A 24,742-nucleotide genomic window follows, 5' to 3' on the forward strand; every position below is an offset into this window, starting at 1 on the left:
GATGGGGGTGGATGAACAGGACCCTGTGGTGTTGCCTCTGGATGAATAGGACCCCGATCGATCGAGCCGGTTGGGGCTGGATGAACAGGACCCCATGGAGGGCTGGATGAACAGGACCACCCCGTGGAGGGCATGATGAATAGTAGATGGTGGAGGGCAGGATGAACAGTAGCCCGTGGAGGGGTGGTTGAACAGGAGCCCGTGGAGAGGGCTGGTTGAACAGTAGCCGGTGGAGTAGCGTGCGGTGGAGGCTGGATGAACAGGAGCCCGTGGATGAACAGTTGCAGGTGGAGGCTGGAGGAGGTCGACGGTGGATGAACAGTAGCTCGTGGAGTCTGGAGGGGGTCGACGGTGGAGATGAACAATATCCCATGGAGTCCCGTTTTGCGGTACGCCACACCCCTCCCGATGAACGGGACCCCCGTTTCGACCATAGCGCTCCAACAGAAGTCCGTTTCATCCGTTTTGCGGTACGCCACACCCCTCCCGATGAACAGGACCCTCGTTTCGACCGTAGGAGGTCTGTTTCCTCCGTTTTGCGGTACGCCAGACCCCTCCCGATCAACAGGACCTCGTTCTGAACATAGGAGGTCTGTTTCCTCCGTTGTGCGGTACGCCAGGCCTCGTTTCCATCGCCTGTTCCGTCCAAGCCCTCCCGATGAACATGAACACGCATTCCGTTCCGACCCAGCCAGTTGGCTCCCACGTGTTCCGTTGCCTCCCGATGAACACGATGCATTCCGTTGCCTCCCCATGAACACGACGCATTCCGTTGCCTCCCCATGAACACGATGCATTCCGTTGCCTCCCCATGAACACGACGACGACACTGTTTCTCTGTTTCGACCCAGCCATGTCAACGAGCCCTTGCCATACGTATGTGCGAGTAGGCATTCGAGACCCCGCCCGTATGTACACATACATGGCCATATTTTCTTTCTTGCACCCTGGCCGCCTCTACTACGACACGTGCGGGCCTCTACATCCACCAGTATATATGTACGTACACGTTCGCGACCAGAATGACAACGCTACGTACGCTTCGACCAGGTGGGTCCCGACTGTCAGGCACTTCCTTGCGTGCGAACATGTAGCTGGTGGGTCCCAGCAGTCAGGGGGGAGAAATACGGTGGCCCGTCTGGTGGGTCCCCGCTGTCAGGTGGAGGAATAATTATTTTGCACATAATAAGGAGGCACTTCCTTGCTGCGGCCGTGGACCCAGCTATCAGCCTCTCCACGTACAGTCCACGTCCGATGGAAGCCGTTCCTTGACCACGTTGACCACGTCACGCCGAGAGCACCAGGGCGGTGGACGACGGCAAGGCCTAGGAAGGGGACGACGCGGAGCTGGGGAAGACACGACATTGGATGCCCACGCATAGAGGAGTACGAGGGTTCATTGGTTCCCTGCGGTGTGAGGCTGCCGTTGCCGCAGAATAATAGGGGGTGTGGGTGAGTAGAGGCATGGCCTGGCCAGCGGTGGGAGTAGTAGGGGGCGGTGAGGCCTTCGCCGCATCGCAGCCGGCCATGGGAGGCAGGAGCACGAGGCACGACCGGCGCTGGTTTGGGCGGCTGGAGCAAGAAGACCAGAGGTTGAAGAAGCACTACGGTCGTTGGATGGACATTGTACGGTCACTGGAGCTAGAATCGTGCATATTGACTAAGTTGACAAAGCCCTCTGTCCCCGTCAACTTAGTAGGCCCACAAGTCAGCCTCCCACCAAGGTGGGTCCCAGCAAGCAGGGGGTATTCATTTTTTGTGCGTAATAAGCAGGCACTTCCAATGGGTCCGAGCTGACAGCAGGGGGAACGTTTTTTTTGCGAAATACGGTGGCCCGTCGGATGGGTCCCAGCAGTTAGGGGCAAACATTTTTTTCGCGATATACTGGTAGGCGTCCGATGGGTCCCTGCTGTTAGGTGGAGGAATAATTATTTTCCGTGTAATAAGGAGGCACTTCCTTGCGGCTGCCGTGGACCCAGCTGTCAGCCTCTCCACGTACAGTATTCTTCCGATGGAATTCGGCTGTTGACCACATTGACCACGCCACGTCGACGGCACCACGGCGGTGGACGACGGCGAGGCCTAGGAAGGGGACGACGCAGAGCCGGGGAAGACGCGGCAGTGGATGCCCACGCGGAGAGGAGTACGAGGGTTCACTGGTTCGGCTGCGCTGCCGTCGCCGCAGAATAACAGGGGGTGTGGGTGAGTGGAGTGGAGGTGTCGGTGTCAAAACCGGCGGATCTCGGGTAGGGGGTCCTGAACTGTGCGTCAAGGCCGGATGGTAACAGGAGACAAGGGACACGATGTTTTTTACCCAGGTTCGGGCCCTCTCGATGGAGGTAATACCCTACTCCTGCTTGATTGATATTGATGATATGGGTAGTACAAGAGTAGATCTACCACGAGATCAAGGAGGCTAAACCCTAGAAGCTAGCCTATGGTATGATTGTTGTGTATGGAGTTGATTGCCTATGGACTACAACCCTCCGGTTTATATAGACACCGGATAGGGTTAGGGTTACATAAAGTCGGTTACAATGGTAGGAGATCTTGAATATCCGCATCGCCAAGCTTGCCTTCCACGCCAAGGAAAGTCCCATCCGGACACGGGATGAAGTCTTCAATCTTGTATCTTCATAGTCCAGGAGTCCGGCTGAAGGTATAGTCCGGCTACCCGAACACCCCCTAATCCAGGACTCCCTTAGTAGCCCCTGAACCAGGCTTCAATGACGATGAGTCCGGCGCGCAAATTGTCTTTGGCATTGCAAGGCGGGTTCCTCCTCCAAGTCCTTCGTAGAAGATTGTAAACACCAAGAGTAGTGTTCGGCTCTGCAAAATAAGTTTCCACATATTGCCATTGAGAGAATAATATTGACACAAATCAAATCTGCCGACGTATTCCGCAGTGCGTCATCACACTACGGCCAAGTCCTTTACTCGAATCGTTTTTACTTTTCCACCTCAGCATGTTTTGCGAGGCGGTTTCCTTGGCACGTCTTGTCAAAGCAGAGATCGTGTACCCCCTTTACGGGATTCTCATCAATACGGACGTGGGTAACCCAACCGCGCCATTCATCACGGCGCTTGGGAGGCAAGCGAGTTTTACTAGGCTGGCGGGGACGCACAACCGCATCCGCCCATATAAGGGGATAAGGATCCACCCTTTTACCTACGCCTTCTTCCTCTTTTGCCTATCCATCTCCTGCGCACTCGAGCTCCGGCGCCCAAGCCCGCACTTCCCACCTCAACCTTCTCCAGCAATGTCCGGAGCGGGAGGCAAGTGGATGGTCTCCTCCGTCACGGAGGGCCATGTCAAAAAGCTAAGGAAGGCCGGATACTTGTCCAAAGACATCGCGCACCGGCTTCCCGAGGAGGGGCAGCTTCTCCCCACCCCAAGGCCCCATGAGAGGGTAGTATTCCTTCCCCACTTCCTCCGCGGACTGGGTTTTCCACTCCACCCATTTGTTCGGGGGCTCATGTTTTACTATGGCCTGGATTTCCATGATCTGGCCCCGAACTTCGTCCTCAACATCTCGGCGTTTATCTCGTGTGCGAGGCCTTCCTCCGCATCCGCCCCCATTTCGGCCTCTGGCTCAAGACCTTCAACGTCAAGCCCAAGGTGGTGCGCGGCAGCCAGGCGGAATGCGGAGGCGCCATGGCGGGCAAGATGGCCAACGTCCTATGGCTCGAGGGCTCCTTCGTGGAGACCTTGAAGGGGTGGCAATCGTGGTGGTTTTACATCACCGAGCCGCGTGATCCGAAATGGATCGCAACCCCCGAGTTCCGATCCGGACCCCCCACGCGGCTTATGTCCTGGAAAGAGACGGGCCTGTCGTGGGGCGACGAAAAAGAGGTGACCGGACTGCAGACATGCATCCAGTCCCTGGTGAGCAAGCCAATCAAGCTCGTCAATGTAGTCCAGGTTATGCTCGTCCACCGGATCCTCCCGTGTCAACAACGGGGCTTTAATCTGTGGGAGTTCAACCCGGCGCAGCACCAAACCCTTAACAGGCTCTTCGACACGACGTATGAAGACGTCTGGAAGGTGCTAACCAAAGGCGCCGATGCTCCCACATCCGCTTCCGTGGACCGCGGATACAGCTTGCAGCGTCACGCTAGCGAGATAAGCTATTTTCACCTTTTACAGGATGTTAAGTTTTTTCATAGTTTGACTCTATGCGGGATCTAAGCTCCCTTACCTTTGACAGGCTTGGCGGGCGAAGTCCGGATAAATTAACTGTCCGGCTCCCTTGCCCGAAGACCCAGCCCCCGCTCTACTAGTGAAGCTGCTGGTTCCGGCACCTTATGTGGTGCCGGAGAAGAAGGCCAAGAAGAAGAAGGGCACGGGGACTCGAAAGAGTTCCCGGCATATGGTGGTGTCGGACTCGTCGTCCGACGAGTCTGAGACGCACTCCCCCCGTGAAGACGAGGAGGAGGAAGAAGAAACCTCTCCCCCCCAGCGGGGGGAGGAGAGAAGGGGAAGGCCGCCCCAACGGGGGAGGCCGAGGGGTCTAGGAAAAGGAAGACCCCTCCGCCGGGCTACGCCCCCAACACCGAAGAGGGCAAAGAGGAGTGGGCAAACAGGGCCAAGCATCTGGCGAAATCGTAAGTTCGGATATCAGAATAACTCATGATGTTCCTTTGTTGCACAGCTTTCTCTAATGTCGAACATAATTATGCAGCCCGCCCCGGGCCGAACTCAACGAGTCGTCGAGCGGCTCCCTGGATTCATCGGACGTGAACTCAGTTCCGCCCGCTGTCTCCCCCCGCACTGCGGACGACGCCGAAGTGGCGTCGCAACGAGCTCCAGGGCAGGAGGAGGTGGTCCTGGAGGAGCCGCACGGCGACCTCTCGGACCCCAGGAGTAAAGGGGACAAGACCCCCCAGGGCTCCAAGTCCGGCTTTGTGCCGGACACCACGCCGGAATCTTCAACAGTTCCGGACTGCGGTAGGCGAACTCCTTCCAAGAGGAGCAAGCCTTCTGAGCCGGCGGCCTCCGTCCAACCGGAGGTGCCAGACAATCTGCTCGAGGTGCTTGACGGCGCCTCCATCGACGAGGAGCACCGTACTATTATGAGTACGGTGATCCAGAAGGTTCAGTCCGCCAAGAGCGAACTGAGTGAAGCTTGCGCTAGCCTCCTAACGGGCTTCGAGGTAAGTAAAAATATGTAAAAATATAACCGCATAGACAGTAGCCCCTGATGCTCTGTTTGGCATTCGGAAAGAAAAGCCGAATAGAGGATCTAGTAAATTTCGCAGGAGTCTAACAATAAAGAGTCAATATGCGTGTGCAGGCTTCGCTGCTATCCACCGCCGCACTGACTGCGGAGGTGGGTGTCCTAAAACAGGACCTCAAGCGGACCGAGCAAGAGCTCGGCCTTGCCAAGCGGCTGGTCGAGGAAAAAGAAGGTAGGAAATACCTTACAAAAAAAGTGCCTATAGAGAGGCGTGATTGCAAAAAATAATAGGATTGCACTGCTTATTATAGGGGCCACGACTGAGGTGGCGACCCTCAAGCAGGCGTTGTCCGAGGCCGAAAAGAAAACGGCCGCGGAGCGCACTGAGCGAGAGAAACTTGGGGCTCAGGTCGGCGAGGTGCAGCAAGAGCTTCAGGCTCTCATGAAAAAACATGAGAGTTTGGAGCTTGAGTCAAAGACCCAAGCGTCCGAGCTTGCGGCGGCCCTTGAGACTGCCAAGTCTGCCAAGGCCGAAGCCCAAAAGGCCCTCCAAGAGTTGGAGGAGATTAAGAAGATAGCAGCGGGTAAGGCATTCTTTATGCAAAGCAGAAATATAAAAGTAAACTACTTGTTACTTACCCGAATCCGGAGTTCTCCAGGGGCATTCGCAGATCTTCCCCGCAGCGTATCCGACGCCGCCGCATTCTACCGAGCTGAAGAGGGCAGCTCGACAGAGAAGTTGTTCTGGTCTCAGTATGCTGAGGCCGGACACCCTGTGCCCTTGAGTGACCAACTGAAACAGCTGGTCGAGCTCCACAAGGCGGCCGAACAGGCCATGAAGGGCTTCATAGTTCGGCCGTGGCCCGAAGAGGCCCTGCCTGGGAGCTACTTCGGGCTGGTGCGGCGGCTGGTGGAGGCCTGTCCAAGGCTCGAGGTCATCAAGCGCTCCGTCTGCATCGAAGGTGCCCGTCGGGCCCTTGCCCATGCAAAGGTGCACTGGGGTAAGCTGGACGGTGAGAAGCTTGTGAAGGACGGGCCGCCGCCGGGGAAGGAGCATCGCAAGCCCGAGAACTATTACAAGGATGTTCTTGCGGGTGCCCGCCTTGTGGCGGATGAATGTACCAAGGATGTAATTTTTGAATAAACTCGCTCGTTTTTATCCTGTGCGCTGAAAACTTGTTCATAGGCGCTTAAGCAATGCTTGTTGAATTTAAAATATTATTTTCTGTGCGGCCGTTTATCAAAAAATTGAGAGATGGCCAGTCGTCGGCTTCTGCCCCCATGCCACTAGTGCTGGGGTGTTCGGGATAAACCTGAGCGCTCTTTTTCCCATAGTTGGGTCCTTCAAGGGAGGCGCTCAGCACAACGAACCAGGCAATCAGGCTATAATGCTTGAACACTCTCACTTAGCCATAGAACTTTATAATTTTAAATTTCGGCGAAGCCCCTAGTTCAGAAGACCGAGTTCGGGGCGCTATCCACGCCTTGGCCAGACAAATCCGGCTCCTCGCTCGATGCGGCATAAGTCTTTAGGGACTCAAAAAAAACCTCTCGAATAGCGACCGGTCTCTCGCCTCATCATGACACTCAGTTTTAGCTTTCTCCACTGAGGTGCTTAACCCAGCTCAACCGGGGCACAATCACAGTGGTTCTCCTAGTGCTACCTTAGCCGATATAGCAAAACGTAAGGCACCAAAACATAGGAGCCGGGCAAACCCAACTATTGACCCAAATCATGATTCGGAGCCGATGCATATAGTGCTATAAGTTCGGGGTGCCACACTTGTGAAAGTGTACGAACTTCTCACACCATATTAAAGGGTACTGAAGCCCCTGGCGTACTTGCCGTACCACAGTGTACGGGTGCAACATGTCATTAATGAACATATATAAAAGAGAGTAATGCAGAAAATAGACAAAAGCTATGCATTATTTATATAAAGGCTATTTATCAAAGCCGAACGATACAAATAGTGCGGTAAGCAAAAGATATTGGACTATTCAGTATGTCCTGACCAGGGCAGGCCGCGGAATTGTATTTAAAACAGGTATACCGCTCGTAACAGAGACCACCTGGGAGTTCCATAGTGCGGCATGGCTTGTCTGCCTCCCTGGATCTTGCATCGTTTGTGCGGCAGTCGAATTACCGAACAGGTCGTCCAAAGTATGGAGTCCTGAAGGTAAGAAAAAATCAAAAAGAGAATCCGACAGCCCCTAGTACGTTTTAAGCCGCATTCTGGGCGTGCTGTTATTGTGCCCCTTCCCCTGTGCCCATGGTATTTCAAGGGTGTAGTTATGTACGCGAGGTACTGGTTTCGCTATGTCGCGATAGCTGGGGTTGGGGCCGCATTGCTACGCTTGCTCAGAGTGTGCCAGGCGGTCCTGCTGTGGGTTACTCCAGGCGCGCTTGGCAGTGTCTGGCTTTTTAATGGCCGGACTGGAGAATTGCCTGAGAAGGCTACTTCGTACCTCCGCTGCGAGAGCCGCCGTATGCTCCTCTGTACGGAGGGAGCGTTCGGTGTTTCCGTTGACCGTAATTACTCCTCGAGGGCCTGGCATCTTGAGCTTGAGATATGCGTAGTGCGGCACCGCATTGAACTTTGCAAATGCGGTTCGTCCGAGCAGGGCGTGATAGCCACTGCGAAACGGGACTATATCGAAGATTAACTCTTCGCTTCGGAAATTGTCGGGGGATCCGAAGACCACGTCAAGTGTTATTGAGCCTGTATAGTTCGCTTCTACACATGGTATAATGCCTTTAAAGGTCGTTCTTGTGGGCTTAATCCTTGAGGGATCTATGCCCATTTTCCGCACTGTATCCTGATAAAGCAGGTTCAGGCTACTGCCACCGTCCATCAGGACTCTTGTGAGATGAAATCCGTCGATGATTGGGTCGAGAACCAATGCGGCGAAGCCGCTATGACGGATGCTAGTGGGATGGTCCCTTCGATCAAAAGTGATCAGGCAGGAGGACCATGGGTTGAACTTTGGGGCGATTGGCTCTATCGCGTATACGTCCCGTAGCGCACGCTTCCGCTCCCGCTTGGGAATGTGGGTTGCGTATATCATGTTCACCGTCCGCACTTGTGGGGGAAAGCCCTTCTGTCCATTGTTGTTCGGCGGCTTGGGATCCTCGTCGTCGCTGTGCAGCCCCTTGTCTCTGTTTTCGGCCCTTAACTTGCCTGCCTGCTTGAACACCCAACAATCCCTGTTAGTGTGATTGGCTGGCCTTTCGGGGGTGCCATGTATATGGCACAAGCGATCGAGTATTCGGTCCAAACTAGACGGGCCCTGAGTATTCTTTTTGAATGGCTTTTTCCGCTGACCGTATTTATAGCCTTTGAATCCGGCATTGACTGTCGTGTCTTCATTGCTCTCGCTGTTAACGCGGCGTTTTTGCTTATTCCGACGTGTCCTGCCACTTTTGTCCTTGGTATCCAAATTACCAGGGTTCTTTGATAAGTTGTTACTGCGAGCTAGCCAGCTGTCTTCTCCCGCGCAAAAGCGGGTCATGAGTGTCGTGAGGGCTGCCATGGATTTCGGCTTTTCCTGTCCCAGGCGCTGGGCAAGCCACTCGTCGCGGATGTTATGGTTGAAGGCTGCTAGGGCCTCTGCGTCCGGACAGTCAACTATTTGATTTTTCTTTGTTAGGAACCGTGTCCAGAATTGTCTGGCCGATTCCTCTGGCTGCTGAATTACGTGGCTTAAGTCGTCGGCATCCGGCGGTCGCGCGTAAGTGCCCTGGAAGTTGTCGAGGAATGCGGCTTCCAGGTCCTCCCAAGAACCGATTGAGTCTGCTGGCAAGTTGTTAAGCCAATCCGGGCCGGTCCTTTAAGTTTGAGCGGGAGGTATTTGATGGCGTGTAGATCATCGCCGCGTGCCATGTGGATGTGAAGGAGATAATCCTCGATCCATACCGCCGGGTCTGTTGTGCCATCGTATGGTTCGATGTTTACGGGTTTGAAACCCTCTGGGATTTTATGATCCATTACTTCATTCGTGAAGCATAGCGGGTGTGCGGCGCCTCTGTACTGGGCTATATCACGATGTAGCTCGGAAGCGCTATGTCTGTTGTGTTCAGCCCGGCCGGACTTGTTGTATCCGGAGTGGAGATCATTGTCACATGCCGTAGGACGCCTGCGCGATCCGTAGATCGATCTTGTTTTTCTTGCCTTATCCTCCAGTATGTCTCGCAGGTCGGGCGCATTTTCCCGTGCCTTAGTTGAGCGGCGTCGGGGCATGGCTTGGGTGGAGGGCCGAGGGGCCTCTCTGTCGCGGCCGCGAGGTGGCCGGTCTGCCATGTCATGCGCTGGTGATGTAGGTGCTTCCTCCTCTGATCGGGGTAGCGGCCTGCGCTTCGGGTAACTCTTAGAGGGCCGTTCGAGTTCATACTCTTCGGCCGTAAGGACTTCAGTCCATCTGTCAGCTAGTAAATCTTGGGCAGCTTTAAGCTGTTGCTGCTTTTTCTTGAGGCTGCTTGCCGTGGCTAAAAGCCTGCGTTTAAAACGCTCTTGTTCGACAGGGTCTGATGGTATGACGAATTCGTCGTCATCGAGGCTTGCCTCGTCTTCGGAGGGAGGCGTATAGTTATCATCCTCGACCTCTCGGTCTGCCGCTCTCTCATGAGGTTTGGCTTCTCCATCTTCCTGTGCCGAATCTTGTTGAGGTGGGTGTTCTTCGGCGTTATCCATGGTAGTATTATCTCCCGTGCCGGAATCACCGTTTTTGCTTTGGCGGGATTTAGAGCAGCGCCGTTGACGCTGGCGCTTTGGCTGTTTCTTGGGGGCGTCATCCCCCACTGTTCCATCGCCATCTCCATCTTTTGGAGTATCCACCATATATATGTCATATGACGAGGTGCCCTTCCAGCGCCCTACAGGTGCTGGTTCCTGTTCGTCTCCTACATCGTCGTCCATGACGTCGATATCTTCGGAGCTGAAGTCAAGCATGTCGGTTAGATCGTCGACAGTGGCTACAAAGTGGGTGGTGGGTGGGCTTTGAATTTCCTTATCGTCCGTATCCCACCCTCCTTGACCGTAGCCCGGACAGGGCTCTCCTGATAAAGAGAGAGACTTAAGAGAGTTCAGGATGTCGCCAAAAGGCGAATGCTGAAAGATGTCTGCGGCGGTGAACTCCATTATCGGCGCCCAATCGGATTCGATTGGCAGGGGAGCGGGGGGTTCAGAGTCCGGGGAGGAGTCCGGATCCTTGGAGTCACGGGCCATGCGGAGTGCGGGGCTGGAGGTCGGCTCGATCGCCTCTAAGATCGCAGCCCCCGAGGCAGCGTCTAACCGCTGATCCTCGATCGGCGCAGTATGCTCCGAATCAATGGTCGAAACCAATGCGTATGCGGCCTCCACGGCGCTGTTCGGCGGCAGAGCTATATCATGCCCATTGAGACAGTGCGGCGCGCTTGGCTGTTGCTCGAATCCGTTGAAGATCAAGTCCCCGTGGATGTCAGCCGTGTAGTTTAGGCTTCCAAACCTGACCTGATGGCCAGGGGCGTAGCTTTCGATCTGCTCCAGGTGGCTGACTGAATTGGCCCGCAAAGCGAAGCCGCCGAAGACGAAGATCTGTCCGGGGAGAAAAGTTTCACCCTGGACCGTATCGTTGTTGATGATAAAAGGAGCCATCGGGCCTAAAGGCGACGACACAGAGGAACTCTCAATGAAAGCACCAATGTCGGTGTCAAAACCGGCGGATCTCGGGTAGGGGGTCCCGAACTGTGCGTCAAGGCCGGATGGTAACAGGAGACAAGGGACACGATGTTTTTTTACCCAGGTTCGGGCCCTCTCGATGGAGGTAATACCCTACTCCTGCTTGATTGATATTGATGATATGGGTAGTACAAGAGTAGATCTACCACGAGATCAAGGAGGCTAAACCCTAGAAGCTAGCCTATGGTATGATTGTTGTGTATGGAGTTGATTGCCTACGGACTACAACCCTCCAGTTTATATAGACACCGGATAGGGTTAGGGTTACATAAAGTCGGTTACAATGGTAGGAGATCTTGAATATCCGCATCGCCAAGCTTGCCTTCCATGCCAAGGAAAGTCCCATCCGGACACGGGACGAAGTCTTCAATCTTGTATCTTCATAGTCCAGGAGTCCGGCTGAAGGTATAGTTCGGCTACCCGAATAACCCCTAATCTAGGACTCCCTCAGGAGGGATGGCCTGGCCAGCGGTGGGAGTAGTATGGGGGCGGTGAGGCCTCCGCGGCAGCACAGCCGACCACGGGAGGCAGGAGTAAGCGACACGACCGGCGCTGCTTTGGGCGGCTGGAGCAAGAAGACCAGAGGTTGAAGAAGCACTACGGCTGTTGGATGGACATCGTACGGTCAGTCGAGCTAGAATCGTGCATATTGACTAAGTTGACAAAGCCCTTCGTCCCCGTCAACTTAGTAGGCCCACTATACTGGGTCCCAGCTAGCAGGGGGAGTATTCATTTTTTGGTGCGTAATAAGGAGGCACTTCCTTGCGTGCGAAGATATAGCTGGTGGGTCCGAGCTGTCAGCGGCGGTAACTTTTTTTCGCGAAATACAGAGGCCGTTTCGGTGGGTCCCAGATGTCAGGTGGAGGAAATCATTATTTTGCGCGTAATAAGGAGGCATTTCCTTGGGTGCGGCCGTGGACCCAGCTGTCAGCCTCTCCACATATAGTCCACTTCAGATGCATGTCGGTCGTTGACCACGCTGACCACGCCACGCCGAGAGCACCAAGGCGGTGGACAACGGCGAGGCCTAGGAAGGGAATGACACGGAGGCAGGGAAGACTCGGCCGTTGTTTTTGTTACCCACGCGGAGGGGAGTACGACTGTACGAGGGTTTACTGGTTCGTCTGCCGCCGCTGAAGAATAACAGCGGGTGTGGGTGAGTGGAGGGATCGCTAGGCCAGCGATGGGAGTACGGTGGGGCGGTGAGGCCTGCGCGGTAGCACAGCTGGCCGCGGGGAGGAGGGACAGGCAGTCCCGCCGGCGCTTGTTTAAGCGGCTGGAGCAGGAAGAGCAGAGATTGAAGAAGCACGACGGCCGTTGGATGGACATCCAACAGTATACATGCCATCTGTCTAAAGCCTCAAATCTGTGGAAAACAGCATACAGCCCATCTGCCATTATTTCAAATAATTTACAGCCCATTTGCTAATTCTTACAGGTTTTTGGAGCCCATATTCTTTATCTTAGCATTACAGCCCATATTGTGGCCACGGTTAAAAAATTATACGAAATTTTGCATATGTCGGTGCGGTCTGAACTGTTTTTAATCCCGAAATTTCGAGTCACATTCAGACTGATTTTAAAAATAAATGTATATCAATATAAAATCCAATAAATTGTCCACGCATAAAAATCAATGCAATTTAAAATCTCGAAATGAAAAAAAAGATATTTGAAAATAATTGTCGGTTTGATGTGTTTTAAAAATGTACAACCCATTTCTCATTACTGATAGGCCATTTTCTCGGCCAGCCGAATGAAGCTCTCCTCGTCTTGAAAGATTTGCAGCCCAACAGGCCTGATAAAGCAACTTACTTGACAAATCACAAAAGAACTGGGCTAGCCATTTTCAAAAAGAAAAAAAACTACTGGGCTGGTCTGTGGTAAACATAAAAGAAAAGGCTGTCTAGACAGGCCAGAGTGTCCCGCACAGCCCAGTTGACACCATGCTTCCGTCTCAAAAACAAATTAGATAAATGACACTCCAATTATGGCAATTATAAAAATGCCACTACAATTTCCAAACTTTGAAAAATGCCACTGCAATTTTTGCAAACTTTGAAAAACGCCACTGCAGTTTGCAAACTTTGAAAAACGCCACTCCAGACTTCGAAAAATGCCACTAGAAATGGCATGAAATGGCATTTTTCAAAGTTTGGAAATTGCAGTGGCATTTCTCGGATACACCTGATTTGGAGTGGCATTTATCAAATTAACCCAAAAAAAAAATAACTGGGCGAGCTGCTGGGTCCCTGGTGTCAGCCACTCGTTGTGCAATTCTCTCGTTTATTGACTACGTTGACAATGGCATGGGACCCAGATGTCAGAAATCCACTAGGAGGAGCCATTTTTTATTGGCTTGAAATAAGGAGGCACTTGCTTGCATACTTCCATGACCTTGGCGGGTCCCTGCTGTCATCCTCTCCACGTACAATCATCTCCTGATTGTGTACGCGTCAACTTGCTAGGCCCACAAGTCAGCCTCTAAACCGTGGAGGACAAATACAACCCATTTAAAAAAATAACAACCCATTCCATACGTTCAAACGGAAAGTTCAACATTCAGACCAAAGTAACAGGTCTGATCCACATATAGAGTACTGAACTTCCACGTTGACAACCATCATAGCCAAGTTAACTATCTACTCCCACTAACACTCTAGTAGCGTACAAGTACTAACTTACTCTTAGCTAACTAGACGATGCCGGCCGCCATCTGCTGTCCATGCTAAACGCCGGCACCGGCGTCCTTCACCTCACCTCGGACTTGCCAGAGGTGCGATAGGGCACGTTGCTCGCGTGCGTTGGCCCTTTCCATGCCGATGTGGTCCATCGAAGCTTCGGCTTCCAAGCGGGAAACCCACTTGACGAGCTGGTAGTAAAAATCAGCGTCGCGAACGCGTGCGTGGCCGACAGACTCCAGGGCTATTTGCCGAGCGCCGGCCTCCACGTAGTCGGCCCAGTTGCGGGCGCTCTGCTCACGACTCAGAGCGTTGGTGCGCTACTGCTCCATGTCCCGCTGGCGGCGCAAATCGGTGATACACTGCTCCTTCGCCAGGCGGTTGCGCTCCAACAACTCCTGCTCCTCCGCCATGCGGTCACGCTCCAACAACTCCTCGATCTCCCCATTTCCATCTAAAGACAGATCGAATGCCTCCTCCCTCCGTCTGCCTTCCGGTGAAAACCCGAACACTAGTTCCGGCGGTGACCGCCTCCGGCATCGCCTACCGTGGATGGGCGGGGGCATGGCAGACGTGGCGAGCGACGTCGGGCCGGTGGGGGCTTATGAGGATATGGCGAGTTGGGTCACGGTGGCACCTGAGAAGGCCGGAAAATAGTACTTATAGGCGGAAGGTAGCGTGACGGTCATCGGAATTCAATGCATAATGGCTTAGCGCGCCAGCTTGCCGTGGAAAACTAGAGAAACTAAAATTATGACTGTGCCATCCCGTCCCGTCTGGGTCGCACGCCAGCATGGCGGTCAAACGAGTGCACTCGAATCATCTCCCTCCTTGTCAATAATGATTCCATGGATTTAAAGCATATCTTTTTTCGCATCAGTTAGCTGCCTTAATTACAGCCAGCTGCATGCAGGCACTCAGAATCGCTTGCAGGCAGTACACGAAGCAGCATGCAACGACTCGCAGCCGAGGGCACGCATGCAGCCACTTAAATCGCTGGAATTAATTAGGCTTAAACTTCTGCATGCCGTTAATTATTGTCATGCCTTGGTCTTGCTGCTTTGCTCAGGAGACTAATAAATCCCAGACGGAGGGAGTACCTTGGTTGGTGAGAGGTTTGAATTAAGCCCTGCAAACTAGAAAGGAGTTACTAGTACGTGCGTGATCCGCTATTTATTCGTGTAGGATCGAGTAGGTCGTTTCTTGAATTGAGCCCTGCAAACCAGAAAGGAGGTAGTACGTGCGTGATCCGCTATTTATCCGTGTAGGATAGATAGTGTAGCTTGTCAGTTTCTTCAGAGGTAGGCATTTTTATTCGTGTAGGATCGATAGTGTAGCCTGTTAGTTTCTTCAGAGGTAGGCATTTTTATTCAAAAAACTGCCACTTCGCATGTTGCATCGCAAATAAAACTGCCAGGAACACATTTGTAGGCTAGCTAGTGATCGACCAGTAACTTGTAAACACTAAGCGAACAGAAATAAGTAACTGTTAATACATCTCAATGATTCCCATATCATATACAAATGTGTAGCTCCAAAAGCAAAGATCAACCACTTCGGATCTCGCGTCGCAACTAAAACTAACTAGTACGATTCCCATACATAAGATCAACATGTTAGTGCATCTCAATGATTCACAGATCATATACAAATATGTAGCTCCAAAAGCAGAGATCTAGAAAAAACACCGGTTCTTCCTACAAACATGGATGCTTCTCTTGGCCAACATTCAGTATAGACTGAAAGACAAATTTGTTTGTGAAGTCTACAGTTCCTCTTGCAAACGTAAGTGGTTTCACCAACAGCTGGAACCATGAGAATGAACCACACATGATGGAGGAACATCCACTGCAATATGATTTGGTCTTCTCTTGATCACACCACGAGACTATTTTCGGAATACAAACTTTAACTTAGGCAAAATGATGCCCATTGTATAATCAGACCAAAGCAATGAAGCACCTAGTGTTGGCCAATAAATAGTACAATACTACTTTTCTGCAGTCCATGAAGTGACTATCCAATCTTTCTGTGTCTATTTTCAAATGGCACTGCATGCAGTGACAATACTATTCTCTTGTGCAATTCAACCAAAATTGCGGGCACTTTGTTTGTTTGCCAAATAACAATGAGCAGACATCTCTGTCTGCACAAATATCAAGCAGCTAGTAACCATATACCACACCTTGTATTTTCGGTTTAAACATGTCTCTTCCGCTTAGCATCTGTCATGTTCTGCACTGGACAATCTGATATAGTTATGTTTTGCCCTGGACAATTTCATACTGAATTGATTTGCTGGTTCAGAGCAGAAATATAGCGCCTATTCTTCATCAGACCAAGGATATCCATGTTCGCAGTGATGGAAGAGGTGAAATCAATACAACCAAAATTGAGCATCCAATCACTGAATCCTGTCCTGCACCTCCAATGTAAGTCCACCCTGCCAATAAATTCACATGCAAACCACTAGTATTACTATCTAATGACAGTACAAAAAGAGTAGCAAGATAGTAGCAAACCATGTACCTTCGTAATGAACAGCTCATAGTGCCACCAATTGGATATAAAGGTTTGGAAAAAACATGCTCCTAATGTTGAACCAGTTGGAATTTTTGTGCAGTTCCACTAAAATCGAGCATCCCTGTATGCATAGATATTGAAAGTGTGATTACTCTAAAAGTGGCACTAGTTGAAGCATAGACTCACAAATATAAGCATTCCAATTTCATAATGGGAAAAGGTAGCAAGACTATTTCTAACCACCTGTTTGAAGGAATAAATAAAGCAACAATGGCTGATGTCAGGAAGGCATACATAGTTTTTTCTGAAAAACTGAGCCATTCCCGACCTTTCCTCTTCTTTCAAGCAAATTTTGTGTAGTTCTACTAAAATAAAATGCCATCACCGCCTTGACAATTCAGTGACACTGTACAAAAGGAAATGACTTAACATTACATCATGATGTCAGGTATGTAGTCGACAGGCATTAGAGACAAACATACAGACCTCATCCGATAACATAATGAACATTAATTTTAACAAAGGTGTGACTAGCTTTATCGGGATAATTTGAGTGAACTCTACACCCTTTGTTCCTTAATATAAGACGTTTTCGCGGTTCAATTTAAAGTACCCAAACGTCTAGTATTTAGAAAAACAGGTAGTAGTTTTCTTGAGCACATATCTGGGAAAGCTTGCCACACTTTATTTATGTCCATACACTAATGCAACACCATTCGAATACTACAAATATACACTAATCCAGTGGCTAGTGCAACAATAGAGTAGTTAGTTTATTACAGGGTACAGTACAATGGTTTTACTGAACATATTTCAATAAATCCAGCACTGGAAGGTTTCTATAAGAATTAACAATACAAAATGTAAAGGTAACAAGTTTCGGCATTGGTATACTAGCTCTGCATGAGCATTAAACCAAATACAGAAGTCTGAAGGTAACTAGCATTATTAACTAATGACAGTATAAAAAAATTGCAAACCATGTACCTCCAAGGTAAATATCATTTCGAACTGAGGGGGACCTTAAAAATTGCTATCCCAATCTTGATAATCGATCAAACATAAAAACTTGATCGAACGAATCAAGAGAACAGCCGGAGGAGGAGGTGCCCACTCTTGACCTTTCCTCTTGTCTTCATAATTGTCTGTGTAGTTTAACCAAAATAAAATGACATCAGTGCCTTGGCATTTTGGTGACACTGTACAAAAAAATTTAACTTATCTCATGAAAGTGAGGTATGTAATCTATAAGCATTAACAGTGCAAAAATCTGAAGGTAGTAACAAGTTTCACCGTTGGTATACTGGCTGTGCAACAGCATTAGAATGCCTTAGCTGAAAAATCTTTAATACATCCACAATCAACAGCTAACCTTGAAATAATCCATTGACATTAAATGGCATTGCTTAAATTTAACGGTGGCATTAGACTGAGAGCGGCATTAGTTAAATGTGGCATCACTTTAGCAGTAGCATTGCTTGACTTGACTGCTGGCGTTATACTAACAGCAAAAGAAGTGGCAGTAAGAGCATGGGAGGCCCATTCAGACAGTGGGCGCACCAGTACGATGTACCTCCACGGACGCAAAGTGGTGAGGGAGGTATGGTTGCCCAGAGCAACAAATATCCAGGCAGCATATGTGGATTACGTCCCACTTTTGCTCTCTTTAGCCACCTTTTTCCTATGCGAGGACAACAAACCGATTGACCTGGTCATTCTCTATTGCGTTGTCATGCCTTTCTACCCTTCTTCAACCAAGAGACACGAGACTCGTTCCTTAGCTACTGATTTTCCCCTTTTCAACCTAGATGCGGGTTCGATGCCTACTCTCTTGGACAGTATAGTCCCCCTTCCTTTCCTTATTCAACCCAGACATGGATTAGTCTGCATGAAGTAGGGTTTCCTTTAATAGTGCAAATTATGGTTTTCGTCTGCGTGGCCAGCAGAGCAGAGGATAGCAAATTGGGAAGATGGTGGAGTGGAAAAAGATCCACATGCAACGACGTGGAAGATGGGGCAATAGAACAAGGTTATGGTTCGAAAAGAGGTAGCATACCTGAGGGTCGGCGGGAAGTGGCTTCGCTCGTGGTCGTCATCCTCCGCACACACTATGGCAGTGAGCTTGGGGACGGAGGCCATCCCGCACGGGCGCTAGGTCTGAGAGGACGGCCTTGTCGTCAGCGCGTGACCTCGCTCACTCACCGACGAGTGTGTCAATGCTGCACGTCCATTTCTTCCCCGGCAGATCTGTGACCACCGGTGAGGAGGGTGAGAGGGGCCATCTTTTTTAGATCTGGAGAGAGGGTGGTAGTGTGAGAAGCAAGTGGGCAGCCCTTAGCAAGAAAGCGCTCAAGCTCTAGCCTATATATCTTTTTATACTACTAGTACTGGAAGTGGAGTAGTGGTAGAGTAGTTTATATTTTCTCTGCGTACAATACCAGTTAGTCATGCTTCAAAACTGATCGGCACGCCAGTAAAAAAATAAAGGTCGATAACTAATGCGGCACGTCGGGCCAACGCGGCCAGATCGCATTTTGCACGAGAAATTACACACCATGTTTCGTTGACATGTGGTCCCGTTCCAACATATCAGTGAGACGACGGCGATTAGTAGGAGTATTTCCGAACGGACGTGTAGGCCGGGGTGCCTCTTTGTGAACCATGGCAAACTCGCAACCGTCCACCGACTCTTCGCCTTTCCCTCTCGATTTGGAACCGTTGTCGCACGCTCTTCCTCTCCCTCCTCCATTTTCCTTCAGACCTTCACCCTTTCTTCTGCCATTGTTCGATCGTCTTCTCCATGGAGGGAACAGGCCGGAAACGACCCCGTTATTCTTGCCCCGATTTGAAAGATGACGTGGTGGAGGAACTCATTGATCGGTGCGACGTCATCACCTCGGCTAGCTTGGCAGGTTCGTTCAAGCCCATTCTCGACTCAACTAATAACATCATTACAAAGAACCCAAGAGTTTGATCTCCCCTATCTTCTTCGCCGTGACCCTGATGATGACTGGCGCCGGCACGATGGAGGCCTCGCCCTGTGCAAGTTGATGCCGCTTGATAATGATACATATGATGTTAAGATGCCATCGCTTGAGGGCAAGACTTGGGTGGGCGCAAATGGAGATTGGGTTGTTTACATTGGGTCCAACTGCGAGTTGGAACTTGTGAATGTGTACACTCGTCACCGGGTTCCACTTCCAAAAATCTCAGCACACTACCCAGAGGTTGAGCACACCGGTAATGTACGCACGTTCAAATATGATCATGGTGACTGTATTCTACAAAAGATAGCAATTTGTTGAGTTCCCAACCGCTCTTGGAATTACAGCAACTATGATGTTGTTGCTATCTTCGATAAGCTTGTTGCCGTCCTTGATGGTTTCACTCGATGGATATTGCTCAAAAATCAGTTTCTGTACACGGATGAGTACTGTGATGCAATTCAATACGAGGGCCTTGTGTTTGCTGCCACCACTCGTGGCACTGTTTTTGCATGGCATCCTCATAGTTTCGGTACATTTGTCTTCTACCGTAATTATAATTGTTTCATCCACATGCATGCGGGTTAGCAAGTTTCCCTTTACTAATTAACCTTCTTCTTGTGTTTCCAAGGTCCTGTGAACATCCCACCACCTATACTTGAAAAATTTTATAACCAAGGGGGAGATGACGATGGTGATGATCACGAGCATGAGGACGAGCAGCGCCCATATACTCTGTGGCGCCTGGCAACTAATTCCAATGGATCACCTCTTCTTGTGTGTATATAGCGCACTGATGATGTTACTGCTAAGGAAGCAGGTGTCTCCCATGGTCGCACTCCCCGGACCTATTCCAACACCTGTTGCATGGTATTCAGGATGGATACTAGTGTGCTAGCGCCAACTCCTTCTCCCTGGTACAGAATTGATAGTCTTGGAGAAAACTCACTCTTCCTTGGACAAAACTATCCGATGATGGTGAAAGGCGATCCAACTGTTGTTGACACATTTATGAGAAGCAACTGTGTCTATACCTCGGACATTTGTGTGGTTCCCTACCCTGGTAGGGATATAGTAGGCCGCTTCAGCCTGGATGATCAGTCCTGCGTTGGTTTCTAGATCGACAATCGATGGCCCATCCTAGAGAATCACTTGTGGTTCAAAGCAAGCGTTTCCAACGCCGAGGAATGGTTGAGTTGAAGTTCATTTCATTGCTTGTTATTTGTTGTGTGGTGAAAACTTTAGTATTTATAATGTATCCTCGTTGTCGATGTGGGTTGATGACCTGTTGTATGTAATAAAATGATATGCGCGTGATAAACTTACTAAATTTATGAATGGCTTTCGAGTCGCTTCCCTGAGTGAGTGGTGCGATGAGGCAAAAAAATATTTTCCGAATACATAATTGTACGTGCATTGCAACAGGTTATCGGATGAGGCGAATCAACAATAGTAGTACACTATTTGTACTAGCTTCACATACTTCGTGCGTCGGGAGAGTGTTTTTACTGTAGCCATATGTTAATGTGTTCGCTGTACGTAACCAGCACCTCGAATCCTCGATACTCGTACTATATAGTAGGAGTAAGTAGTAGGAGTAGTAGGGTGGCATGGGCCAGAACAAGCATTCACGTCCAGGAGTACGTCACATGCCACCACCACGACATCCATCTGACACCATATTATTTCTTGGAGTCCGTGCTAGAGCAATCTCTTCAACCTCGTCGTTTCTCTAACTTCAGCCATCGCGTGGCGGGCGAGGTGGGGGTTTGCCGATAGTCGGTTTCCTTAACTGCGGTCCCACTTGTAAGGCCAACTCCAACGCACACCCCCAAACGGACCTCCGTTTTGCACGAACTCCAACGATAATTTTGACTAGAAAAGCAAGACCAAAGAAAACAAGAACCACAAGAATACATTTTACTACTCCTGTAAGTTGGATTAGTGCCTTCTCGATGCATTCATTGTTGATCTACGGAGGCTCGATCTTGCGTGCTTCTTTCTTCTTCGAGTGTAAAGAAGTAGACGTTGCTTCCTCGCATCTAGTCTCATGTCTAGCCTCTATTCTAGTAGGAGTATCAACAAGTGCACTAATCTCATCCGAGAGCAGAACCGAAGATTTGGTCGGGTTCTTCCTCCTTTTGCCGACACGTGGGACATCCAGCATCCAGGCCGTGTCATGAAAGAAAATAGAGTGGTAGTTGAAGCCACGAGATGTGCATCTTGGGTTAAACTGTAAATAGAATCTTACTACTCTTGAGTAACTCCAAAAGCGGCCACCGAAGATCTTTATTGGATTTGTTTTTCACCACCAGCACGTTGAGGTGAAAGATGTGCAGGTTCAGTGGGTCCTCTTGCGTTTTCACTGACATGTGGGGCCGCATGTGAGCAAACAAACGATGGGCTCCGAGCGTCCGCTGGCTGGCTGAGAAGAGAGATAGAGGACGGCTGAGCACGAACTGCAGGAAATTTGTTCTACGTACCTCGATATAGGCTCGATATAGTGGGGTGGCATGGGCCATAACTAGCATTCACGTCTAGCAGTACGGCACACGCCACCCACATGAGTCCCATCCGACACCAATTTTCTTGGAGTCCATGCTACAACCATCTCTTCTCCCTCCTGTTTTCTCAGCCATCGTGAGGTGGGCGGGGTGGTGGTTTGCTGATAGTCGGTTTGCTCAACTGCGGTCCCACTTGTAAGTGAAAATGCAACACCGCACACATTCTCGCTTGAGCGGCGTGCCGGACCAACCGTGTGGGGGTGCGACGCGAACACGGCAGGCTTTTCCTTTTGAACTCGTAACTTGTAAAATTTGGTGTAGTATCATATACTACTACATGGATTTGACGGAAAGATAAAAATACATATGGATCCATCAACGTTCAACGACATCCTCACGCCCTAGTGCGCCGGGTCACCAACCGACGTGTGAGGAGCAGCGGCGTTGGCGGCGAGCTCAACGTGCTTCTGAACAGTGCCATCCAAGGTTTCCCTGCGCTCCAAGAAGGACAGCGTCCTATCATCCTCCTCTTGCATGTAGTAGTCCTTGTGGACGATTTGCGCGTAGACGTGGGTGATTATGTCGATGGTGTCTTGCTACGCCAGGCACTGCGCGGCGAGCGCGACCTCGAGGTGGACATTCTCTCGCACGACGGCGGGCAGTCGCAGGGCCACCAGTGCGTCGAAGAGGTTGTTACCATAGTGGCCATTGAGGCTGGCGGGCATCGCAGAGCCTGGGCGCATCGGCTGGAGGCTTACGTTAAAGTCATCCACAAGCTCCTTGACGGCGGTGAACTTGTCGAGGAAACCGACGAGGACCTCGTCGAACAAGGAGACGAAGCTGTCGTCGAAGCGGCCCCTCGCCCTGGCGGCCTCAAGCAATACTAACTGGAGACATTCCTTGGTGCCGGGCCGCAGGCCGGCGTCGTGGACCATCTGGCACAGCCGGCTGATGCTCGCGCTCATCGCCTCCATGGGTCTAGCGTAGCTTCTAGTCAACTGATTTTGCGATTCGAGTGATCACTCAGCCCTTGGTTAGCGTGCGTAGGTGCGTAGGATTTCGTACTACTCCTCGGCCCTCTACTGCACCCGCCTTTGGCTGTATGATAGGTGGGCGAGCCACCCCCTGGGGCCACGTGTCATTCACCCAAAATGAAGCCGCGTCCCCCTCCGTGCCGGTGCAGTATAGTCATCTCACCGGACCTCTAGTTGGGGCCAAACGAGAGAAGTTTGATGTTTACTGGTTTATTGGTCCCCTTTGCATTTTGCGCCAAGTTTTGACCTTTGATTTAACTAATAAAATGTTAATGCATGTAAACAAAAATGTTGTGTAAGTCACCTTACGAAAACCAAATAATCCCAAAATACTTAGGCACGGTGCATTAACTCCCTCCTTGTTTCTTATTTCGTGACATATCAACCAATGAGAGATGTGGGCCGTGCATGCTTTCAATGACTTGAGACTACCAAACATGACATGCAGTGTTTAGTTCATTGCATGTAATCCTATTAGTACTCTAGTTAGGAGTAGCAAAAAAACATTAAGTTCTCTCGCCGATAGGAATAAAACACCATGTATTTATTTACGGAGGGAGTAGTACATTTTTGGTGACATGCATTACTAGATATTGCTAGTCAAATATTAAAATCCAGATGGACGTGGTAGTACTCCTAAATACAGACGGTGGTGCTACTAGTACTAGTAGTAGTACTACCAATGTAGGAGTAGTAGTAGGAGTACTAGCACTGTACTATCCGTTGGTCAAATTATTACGTGCTGCTCCTCACAGTGAAGTGACAAGACCCTGCGCCGGAGATGACACCTGAGTATAGGCGCCGTGTTCGGCATACCATAGTCAGCCTCACCGTCTGCAGTCACTATCATCATGGCTGTAGAGCTAGCCTGCTTACAACTAGCCCTGTTCGACATAATTTCCTACGCGTAGATGGCCGTGCATTGCATGGAACACCAAGAATGGGGGTGGATGGCTCCGGCAGCGGCCATCGCGCCAGATTTTTCCACGACCTTCTACTCCTAGATGTGTACACGTGTGCTAGTGTGTGTTGTGTGCTGGGTGTGCGCGAGTGCGTCCTTCTGTGCATGCCGCCGTGCAGTGGTGAATTGTGCGCGAGTGCGTCCTTCGCGTGCAAGAAGTTTGTCCTCAATGCGCCCTCAATTTACTAGCGTGCGGGGTGCTACCCCGAGTGGTCTCAACTTTGTTTACTTCACCGTGTGTCAGATGGGCCTCTAGTTTACTTATTTTCACCCACTGCCACATGGGCCAGCACATGAAGATATAGAACACGAGCTGACAAGGCATCATGTGGATTGGTTGACCGGTCAACTAAACAATATATAGAGCTATACGCTAACACAGTGAGCGTATAATCCGTCGGTATAGAGAGTTCGAGTGAGAGGGGAGGCCCGTGAGAGATAGCAGAGAGAGAGAGAAAGAGCTACTCCCTTCATTCGATAATGTAGTTCCAACATTTTTTAAGTCAAACTTTTGAAACTTTGACCAAGTTTATAAAGAAATTACTTATATCTACAATACCAAAGATAAATGATAGTATGAAGTAAGTACATGTTGTGATGAATCTAATGAACATTCCAGATGTAAATGTTTTTCCCCACATATACCTGGTCAAACGTTTCTGAGGTTTGACTTTTCAAGACATCCATATGCTTATGGACGTGACAGAGTCCCTAACAAGAGAGAGAGAGAGAGAGCGAGAGAGAGAGAGAGAGAGAGTGAAAAAAGTGTGTGTGCATGTGTGAAAGAGACATGGACAACACACGATAAAAGTAGAGAAAAAGCATGCGTGTCTTATGCAAACATATCACACATGCATCTTCGACAACGGAGGCAAGATGAGGATATAGTGTGTGGTTGTTTGGAACCGAGAGAGCAAGACCCCTAGCACGTGGCCAAGAGGGGTCTGACAAATAAGGGAGAGAGGTCGAGAGAGACGTACGGAGAAAATGCAGACATGGGGAGGAGAGAGTGTATGTTTGTCAAAGAGAGATCCCATGGAGATCGTGATGGGACTACATGGGTGGGAGATCGAGTGACAAGGTGTGTGCGCGATAGAAGATGCTTCGAGAGATATCGAGATAGACGTATGGATGGAAGGAGACAATACGTGTGTTCCTGTT

The sequence above is a fragment of the Triticum dicoccoides genome, chromosome 5A (assembly GCF_002162155.2).
Source record: "Triticum dicoccoides isolate Atlit2015 ecotype Zavitan chromosome 5A, WEW_v2.0, whole genome shotgun sequence".
NCBI classification, from domain to species: domain Eukaryota; kingdom Viridiplantae; phylum Streptophyta; class Magnoliopsida; order Poales; family Poaceae; genus Triticum; species Triticum dicoccoides.